General features: G+C 46.5%; 1 protein-coding gene across 3 annotated transcripts in view; it reads left to right on the top strand.

The window, feature by feature from the left end:
* The first annotated feature begins 60 nt into the window (after positions 1 to 60).
* Positions 61 to 9,310, top strand: part of LOC126867577 (uncharacterized) — a 61,586-nt gene continuing 52,336 nt past the window's right edge. The window contains exon 1 of one of the 3 annotated variants that reach the window (XM_050622222.1): positions 61 to 219. The gene's annotated coding sequence lies outside the window, so the exon portion shown is untranslated. The remainder of the gene's footprint in view (positions 220 to 9,310) is intronic. The other 2 variants (XM_050622224.1, XM_050622219.1) reach the window with 2 other exon arrangements.

Below are 9,310 nucleotides of genomic sequence, written 5' to 3'. Positions count from 1 at the left end.
TCCTTTTCATGCGAATAAGAATTAACCGCCGCCTTTGAGAACAGGCTTTGTGGATAAGCTAGTCGACTTCTCGCCACGTAAGATGGCAGTAGTATCTCGCTCGTGGTTGGAGAATTTGAACGCACAAGCGCAGTGACCGGCATACTCGAGTGAAGTGTTGTTGCAAGTGCTTGGGATCCGTATTCCGACAAATTTCTTCAGGATATTTCGCTGCTAACGGTAAGTGAAAACATTTCTACAATTTCTGGCGTGTCTTATTTGCCGATAAATAAGTTTTTGCCCGTTGATTCGCTTTACTTTGACCTTGAATCAAAAGTTTGGTACACGGCGTGACGCCGGGTGACGCCGGTTCGATGAAAACGTATTTCGTAGCACGTGGATTGTAGTGTTCTCTGAAAGAACGTATCAGAGTTTATTCTATCGAGTTTTAAAACATCGTACATATATATCTTTGTGAATTTTTGACTTTCGGCATCGGCGCGATTTCAGAACGCGGTATAAAATGTTTTCTCGTTGACAGGCTGCGTCAAGTTCCTGTCTTTTGCACGAATTACGCGACATTTGATGTTACCGAAATTTCCGAATTCGTTTAGTTATTGCAGACCGATAGAACAAATACAAACCGACATGTCCGACTAATATTAAATACCCAAGATGGATATTAACTGAAATAGATATTCACGTTACTATGTTATGCATCCCCTCAACTTTCTTGCCGTGGCTTGCTCTTGCTCGTTCGACGACATTACGATATCGTACACATTTCTCTCGTAAACTCGTACGAAACATGTATCGTGTCAAAACAAAAGATTCTACAGAACGCGACACTGCGTCATAGGCTCAAACTCGTCTGTTATTTTATTATATATTATAGTTAATATTTGTATTGTTCTTTAGCATTCTTAATACATATGTACAATCTACGACAGGAAGATGCTCGATTCAAGGTTAGGTAGGTCAACGAAAAGAGAGTTACAGGCCTGTCGTTGAACGAAAAGATAGAACATTTTTCCTCGAGCCAGCTAAACATCGTTGAATTAAGTTCACATCAGTAAGATCGTGATATATGCTGTGTCTCGAAATATCTAAACGTTCCCCGCCCCCTTTCGTGATCCCACCCTATACAGTGTTAATAAGAACCAGTGCGTCCATTTCCTTTTTCACCGGTACATACGTCGAATTGTTCGCGGAGCAGGAGATTCGCTCTAGATAACGGCATAGTAAGTTAAAAGGCCGGTAGTGTTTATACGAATGCGATAGACTGTAAAGTGGACGGTGCAATATCGCGATGCTCGCTAGATGGAAAGTCTCTGTTATCAATCGTTGGGTCCCGACTTGTTAGACGATTTTCGATTCGGTCTCTACGGTTTTGAAAGTATCCGCCTTCAATGACCGATGGGTGCGTGCTCGTGCGATCGCGCGTGTGTTCTCTCCCCTTGATATGATACGGAGATTTATCTTTGCGCGACAAAGAAATCAATGACGGAGCCGATAAACTCTCTCCGCCCGTTGCGCTCCTACGAACTCCTCTGGCTCTCTTTTATCTGATTCATATGCACGGCTGTACATGTGCAATCGTGTAGTCAATTCTGAGCACGGACCGCGAGTTCCGGTTCCTATTCGAGTGGTATCCTCTCTATCCCCTGGCGTATACCTTCTTTTTCCTCGGCGACGACTTTCGTGTCGGCGAGCTGGGGTACTCCTCGACTACGGAATCGTACGACGAGGAAAAAACCCGAAATAACGATAAAGCTATCAAATTATGATACAATGTGAATTCCCTGCCTTCTTATTTGTCTTATGGCTATATTCGTTAAACTTGACTATTTATATTTAACACACAATGACTATGACTATCGTATATTATATTACGTTGCTCGATTTATTCTTTCATGAAGTGAAATAAAGTTTCAAATGAAAACAGATATTCGGTTAGAATATAATTTTTACTTGTTGCTGATTTAACTATAATCAGTCATGAGTGTGTGACTCGGTATACGGGCACGGGTTAAATACCATTCTGATTACGCATTGAACGATGATCCGATTAAACGGTAGTATTTCCTTCGTCCGTGGTAATTGGGTACGTACATTCTTCTTTAACTGGGAACGATCGCGATCAGAGAAACGCAGCGCAGACGATGAAATAAAATTTCATATTCCGGAGCGGTCAAGCATGAATAGTCGCGATTTTCTCGTCACTTTACGACGAACGAGAGTCGGTTCGGAGATTATGGTTTTACGTGGAACGGGAAGCTGGCTCGCGTCGAATTCTTGCGATTGTTGCTCGCAGCGAGTTCGGTCTTTGTTCGATTGGACGTATAGAGCGCCGGTTATCGACCCGGTTTCGATACGGTTTGTCGCTCCTTTTTAATAATTCAGCGCGATCGAGGCGAAATCTCGCTTAACGGGATTTAGAGTAAACCGTAAAAAAGCTCGTGGAAACGTCACGGCATTGACTTTCTTTGTTCCGCTAGCGTAAACCTCGGTTTCCAGTCTTACGTTTCGAGAGTCGCGTTCATAGCTGACGAGCAGAGGCGTAGCGAGGACTGCGTAGCGAAATATGTAATCAGAAGAAAAGAAAACGGTGACCAGGAAAAGTCGGACTCATCGTACACGAGTAATTTGTTACACGCCCGGTAAATTTGCTAAAAGTTAACGCTATTCGGTAGAACGGTGTAATTAAGTATCAGATACGTGTCAAACACAGCTCTCGAATGACTCATTAACGTTCAAGTTAACTGAGTCGCCTTCTTTTATACCGGTTGTACGGCCGTATTATTGATCACGAAACGATCGTATCTCGAGCAGTAATTCTCAACCATTGTTACGCGATAAACACTATTCAATTCTAGTTTCTTTTGTCTCGCGTTATCGTTGATAGTAGTTACCGCAATCTCTACAACTTGATGATTGTTTCCCTTTCTTCGTTCTTATTAAATAACCAGTCGTTTGTCGTGTCTCGTTATCGTCTTTCGAACGAAACTGTTTCGAATCGTTGGAACAGCGGTTCGATTTTGGCGCGATTACGCGATACAGGTATTCCAATTTCCTGCAAAACGGTGCACGAGAGACAGTGGTTCTCACGGAGCTCGATTGCGGCAATTAGGTCGAATGGAAAGCGTGATGAAGGGCCATAAATGCGTGAGAACCGTCCGTTTAAGGCGCGAGAACTGGTTCTGAGTTGATCGCGGGCATCTTCTTCCCAAGGCCCTCTTCTCGATATTAAACACGGCGGAGATGTTACGAGCTCCTTCGACTGCCTGAAATTAAACGTCGGGGACAAGGAGCCCCGAGGACTGCCTTTTCTCGAACCTCCCTTCGTCCATTTCAATCCTCCACCACCATCACCTCCTCCTCCTACTTCTCGAAAGCCCCCCCCCCCTCTACCCATTCTCCGTTCACCTTCTTTTTCTTCATTTGCTTTGTTTCTTCGTCGTCTTCTTCCTCTTCTCCTTCTTCGGCTGCCTACCTGGCGAACGTTACGAAACGTTTCGATCGTTTTAGATTCGAGTTGGAATTTCAACGTGCAAGAAAAAAGAAAAGGAAGAGATTCAACCATGCGCGATGAGCAGCGACTGAACTCGCGAAACAATCGCCTAACTATTTTTCGACTCTATTCGACTTCTCGCTCCATTTGTCTTTTGTCTACGATTCTCGTTTCCCCCCGCCTCGTCCAGATTGCTCGACGAAATTGCTCGAAATTCTTTTGTTCGATGAACGATTCAGACCGGTATTTTAGTTTAATAGTGCATTCTCGAAACGACACTTCGCCTACGTATCAAGAACTTGTCGAACGGGCACGAGGCATCGACGATCTTCTAGAGGCAGAACGAAAAGGTAGAGAGGGCGGCGTGTATCGGTTGGGCATCACGTGCACCCGGAGTGATTCTCTTCCAAGCCATGGCTCCGTTGTCAAGTGGACAATATCTTCTCATGTTTCAACAATGTTACCGTTGCCGAACAAAACGACGCGCTCCGATGTTTCTTCTTGCGTGTCTCCATCGTGTTCGCCAACATACTGTGCTTCCATGGCTGTCGAGATATCGCGTTATAATAATTTATTGCGTCACTCGCATCAACAAAAATTTAGCGTTCAAAACTGACGCTTGCTAAAAGAATATAAAATTATTCCTCGAAGAATTTTCTTACTTCTGTCCTTTCTAAAAAGGGTATTATTAGAAAATAATTTTCCCTCCGTCTATCGTAAAATTGTAAATCGGGTGTCAGACGCTTTCGAGAAATCGATCGATTCCCCAAACTGCTACATTTCATTTAGTCGACGATGCGATAAGTGCTCGTTTGCTGGGTCCTTTAATCGTCCTTGTCGTTCGGTAGCCAGCGTCGAGTAGATTGGATCATGGCAAAGCCTTAATGGAAAAAGAGGGTTGACGAGAAGAGCATTGATTTAGCGTTAAGAAGCTGATATCCCTGCCCTAACGCGCGATACAGCCGTCGCTTGTTGTTATCTAACACTTACGGTCGTAATACTTTTGCCTTTCTCATAGATTGTTCGATAGATAGACAGATACATAGAGTGATTGACGATTTTCATCATGTTCACGTTCGATTCGATGACCTATCGTCGATGCGTGATATTTCGAGACAAGCGTTACTTCTGGAAAACTCGAAACAATCTTCTCACGAACACGACAGCCAGGATGACATTGTACGATTCTTTGCTCGTCAACGATGTTTCGCCGTGACGTTCTTCACTGTAAGACGATTCCTCCTCCGATTGTTGGCCCGATGGTTGAGGAGAAAGAGCTGTCTCCTTTCGATGCTCGTCCACGATGATTTCCGTTAGGAGAAACATTTTCCATGGAGATTTTCGGTTCGATTGGACACATAGATTAACACCGGGCGTACACTTCCATGTGCGTCATGAGCGCGCTTTTATTCTTTGCAAAGCAGGGAAAGCAAGGGATAGATGGATGACTGTATAGTATACACGAGGGCTTCCAATGGCTGTAGGAGCAACAGAGCGAGAGAGAGCGGGGAAGGAGGGAGTATGGGGGTTATGGGGGCACGTTCACACAAAACGGCCACCATAGACCCTGGCAGCTGTTCGCCATCCGTGCCCTACTCTCTACGTTGTTCTCTCCCCCGCATTCTTAGTTCGGCTTAGCCTCGCCCTTTCTCTCCCTTCTCTCTCCCTTCTCTCTCCCTCGATGCTGAACGTACAAAAGCTTCCTAGCTTCCGTACCGTCACTTCGCTCCTTCTGCTTTTTTTCCCCTGTGCCCTCGCTTTGTCTCCTCTCGAGAATTTAGAGTCAGAATTCGTTTCCGACCATCATCTCCTCCTCTCCATCACTTCTCCACAGCTCCCGCCACTTCAAAATCGTACGTCACATGCAATTGCGATTCTGTCCCTTTACGCGGATCGCACGTGTTACGTCTATCTTTACCTGTGTGTAAAGATTGTGATTTGTCAGCAGAAGTAACTGGAGACCGAAGATCAGAGCAGAAACGACTCGACGACACGTTCTGAAAGGATGGTCACGTTTATTGCATAATCCGAACATGTGGTCGAAACATATAGACGCTGGTCGTATTTGCCTTGCCGAACATAAATCTTGTTCGGATGCCTAGCCTTGACGAGGTAGATCCACAACAGCCACAGCATGCTTCATGCCTTCCTGTTACGTATCTCAGGGATTCCGATGATCGACGGAATCGTTTCACCGGAGCGTCCTCCTTCGAGTAAACAGCAATGGAACGTGGTACATCGTATTGGTATAGCATAATAGCAGGATAGAGCGTTTCTTTTTATATCGACTTTTTTGTCTAGTCAAGTCCACGGAGAAACGAGAGTGGATGCGCGCATCACCCTTTCTCTTGCTTCTGTATGCAGCTTCCATTCTGGTTTTGTGAACCGTAATACACGAAATATCTCAACGAACGCAAAGCGAACTTCGCGTTTCTTGTGAGCGTGGTATTGTCGTTGACTGTGGTGGTGGTGGTCGTCGTGTTAGCCGGGTAATATCACTGTTTGCTCGAACGATAGACGGGCAGAAGAGGCCACCGCGCCGAGAGCGGGTGTGCGAGCGCGTCTTTGTGTACGCGACGCTTGAAAAGCCGCCTTGAAGAGCCAACACAGTAGCTACATAATGGATTAAGCCACGTCCTCGTTGACGAGCCACGAACCGACAGGAAAATCCGTGATAATGTGGTTACGAGAACCATTCTCCCTCTGGTTCTCGCCTCCTCTTTTCATTTCGACGTATCAGCCAACGACCATGGAACCACTGAGAAAAAAAGATTACCAGATCACCGTGCGTTAAGGAAAAGATTGTCCAAATGTCCGTATTCTTAAGCTCTCGTTGTATCTCGCTCCGGACGTCCTATTTTCGACGATTCCGCGAGAATTTGGCGTTCCGATAATGGAACCGGTATGGACCGAGTTAAAATTTGTTTATTATCGTGCGTATGAAATTCTTTGGAATCGTGGGAAAAGAAGGATGTCGTGGTAAAAATATTTACGCGGCCGAAAATATCGTGATTGCGGTTTATCCGTTGGAATCGCTGCGAAGGTAGAGCACTCTCCGTGCAACGATCCCATCGAGAACAAAGAGAACGCGGCCGTTGATTCGTGCAATTGTTCGTTTTAATTCCAAGTTCTAAAAACGGTGGAAGTGATAGCGGCAATTGGCAGCGTCCCGCGGAATCGCGCGCCGCTTTCGCCGAACCGACAATGCCATAACTACGACGAGTCTCCGATCCGGTCCCTTTTTGCTTTTAATTAATTACAGTTAATTACGTTAATTGGTCCAACTAATGCGATCGCACCGTTCTACGGCGTCGCATTCCTCGTCTTACGTCGTTGCTCGTTATGGCTCGTGCCTCATGCAGATAGATGTTTTCTGCATTCGTTCCGCGTATTATCGTTAACATGGTAGTATTTGTATTGTAACGCTGACGAGGACGATGTATCGTATTCCAATGATGGCCATCGAGGGGTTGCGATGGCCTTGCATTCGCGTACGTTTCGTTCCGAGGCGGCGTGCTATGCCATTAGGCAGGAAAATGTAGTTACAGCTTCGAATTTCATGGATTGAAGTAGTGGGGTCGATAGTAAAGCGACCGTTATTCGTAGGCGAAGCACCGTTGTCCCAGCGAAACCCTTATTTGTTTTCCATGGATGCACCGAAACGACACGTGTTTCTGTATTATTCGGTTGCGCTAGGGTTCGGAATGGGCCATGGGCCTGGCCGGATGGACTCTCGACCGCCTGAAGTATCCAAAAACGGGAACGAATCGTCGGACTGATGGCCTAAAATCAATGGCTATCTAATAATTGAAGAATTGAATAATGGCGGAGCGTAGCCGCGTAAATATCGAATCTCAGTATCGCATCGTGTCTGCCTTGCTCGCGTCGTGACTAACGCTACCTCGAGCACGTTATAAATCATTTCGCGTACGGTCTCGTTCGATTATTTTCCTCCTCGATCTCGCTTCCCTTCCACTTTCTTTCTCCACACCGCGATATCGTCGTCCGCTTCTCTTTTTTCCAGCGACCGCGATTTTTCAGATGCGTCCGTTCCACTCGATTCGCGTGATTAATTTACTTAAGAGGAACTTTTTGCGGCCTACGCGAGAGCGACTGCGCTCCGTCGATTGTCCTGCAAAATTAATCTGTCTCGTAATAAACGAGTCTGTAAAAATCGACTCTCGTACATCAGTTACGAAATTCGAATATCGATACTCAGGATCGTCGAAACACTTCCTTCGTTAAGCGATCGATGCATATACGCTGTACGCAGCTGTACAAACACATACGGCTGAATTCGGTAGCCGTTCGTGTTCGATGGCCGCACGCGTCCAATCTATGTATTTGAATTTTCCGACAGGTTTCCGAACACGCGACGACACTGAATTTACGTTTAATCATATCGTGTCGGAATTACGCGCTAACGAACCGGCGCGTTAATCGGTTCTGAGTCACTCGAAACACCCACGGTAATCTAGCCGCGTTATTTCCGCGCGACCGTGGGATGTCGTTACTTTTTTTCCAACGTTCTCGCGAGTGAATAAACGGCTGGCTGGTTAAACGTGAGTACAATGGCACGATTATGGCGCGATGTCTTCGTCCTTTGTGGCCGCTTTAACTCGATCAAGTCGCCTCGTGGAACACGTTAAGATTAGACTGTACGAGCGCAGCCGCGTTGCCGGTACTCGTTTCTCTTTCAGGGTAGCACGCCACCCTAAAATAGTTTCCGTGCACGGAGGGCGTGTTCAAGGTGAAGGTTAAAGTTCCGTTCGTCGTGAGAGAGTGACGCGCTGACAGATTGAAGCCCTCGCCGAGGGTGTTCCAGTCGAATCGCGTACGATCGATGCGACCAGCGCTGTTGCTTCCTCTCTCCAGCCGTTCGTTTCGATCGTTCGTGTCTCGCGTAAAAGGAGAGTCTTCCGCGTCCAACGAACGTTCGCAATTTTATGCATCTATCGTTGCTATCTATTATTAAGGGAATAGATAAAAGTGGAGTTTCTCACAGTCGTGGCAGAGCGTTACGCCGGAGGAGCAAAAGTAGGCCTCGAGGGTAAAGCGCTTCAAGCTTGACAAATTTTTAATGAAACGTTACGCGAAGAGCGGTGCCTCGGTCCCGTTGGGATATGGAACCGCACGTAGGAGCGTGCAAAACGCACGTTGTGTATCACCGTTTCTCGGAGTCGAGTTAAAACGAGACCTTAAAATAGTACTAGCGTGTAGCATGGTGTGCAGTCGGTGTTCGAGGTTAAGGTTAAGGCTGTATCGCACGCGGTGCCGCGTGACTACAAGGGCAACGCGAAGACGTACGAGCACCACTCGAGAGAAACGATTCGAGTTGTATTTAACCCTGTGGTGCTGTGCCTTTTACCGTGACACGACGCCGCGTGCCTCCTCCCTCGTAACCGACTCGACCGACATCCTCGAAAAGTATCGCAGCCGCACCAGCTTTTTTACACTTTGCACCGTTTGCTCTGCGTTCGACTCTGCACGATACTCGAGGAAGAAAAATCAGAGTCGTAAAGCTCGCGATGGGGAAATTCGAGCATATCGGGAATATAAAAAGCACGGAGAGATAAAAAGGCGGCGATAAAAATTGGTTGACACTCCCCCGAGGTCTGCGGGCGGATTTCCATTTCACGGCAGCTACGTTCGACTAGCTTCTGAAGCGAGATGGAAGACTAAATGGGACCGAGCTGATATATATTCAGGTTCCGGTTTCGCCATGCTCGGTTGAGTACGGGGTTCAGGGGAGACACGCCTAATGTGTATCCTCTGTGCTTGTAAACGCGCAACATTTAAAACTTATGCTGGCCGAGAGCT

Source organism: Bombus huntii, chromosome 7, assembly GCF_024542735.1.
Source record: "Bombus huntii isolate Logan2020A chromosome 7, iyBomHunt1.1, whole genome shotgun sequence".
NCBI lineage: Eukaryota > Metazoa > Arthropoda > Insecta > Hymenoptera > Apidae > Bombus > Bombus huntii.
This window is presented reverse-complemented; position numbering and strand designations above follow the sequence as displayed.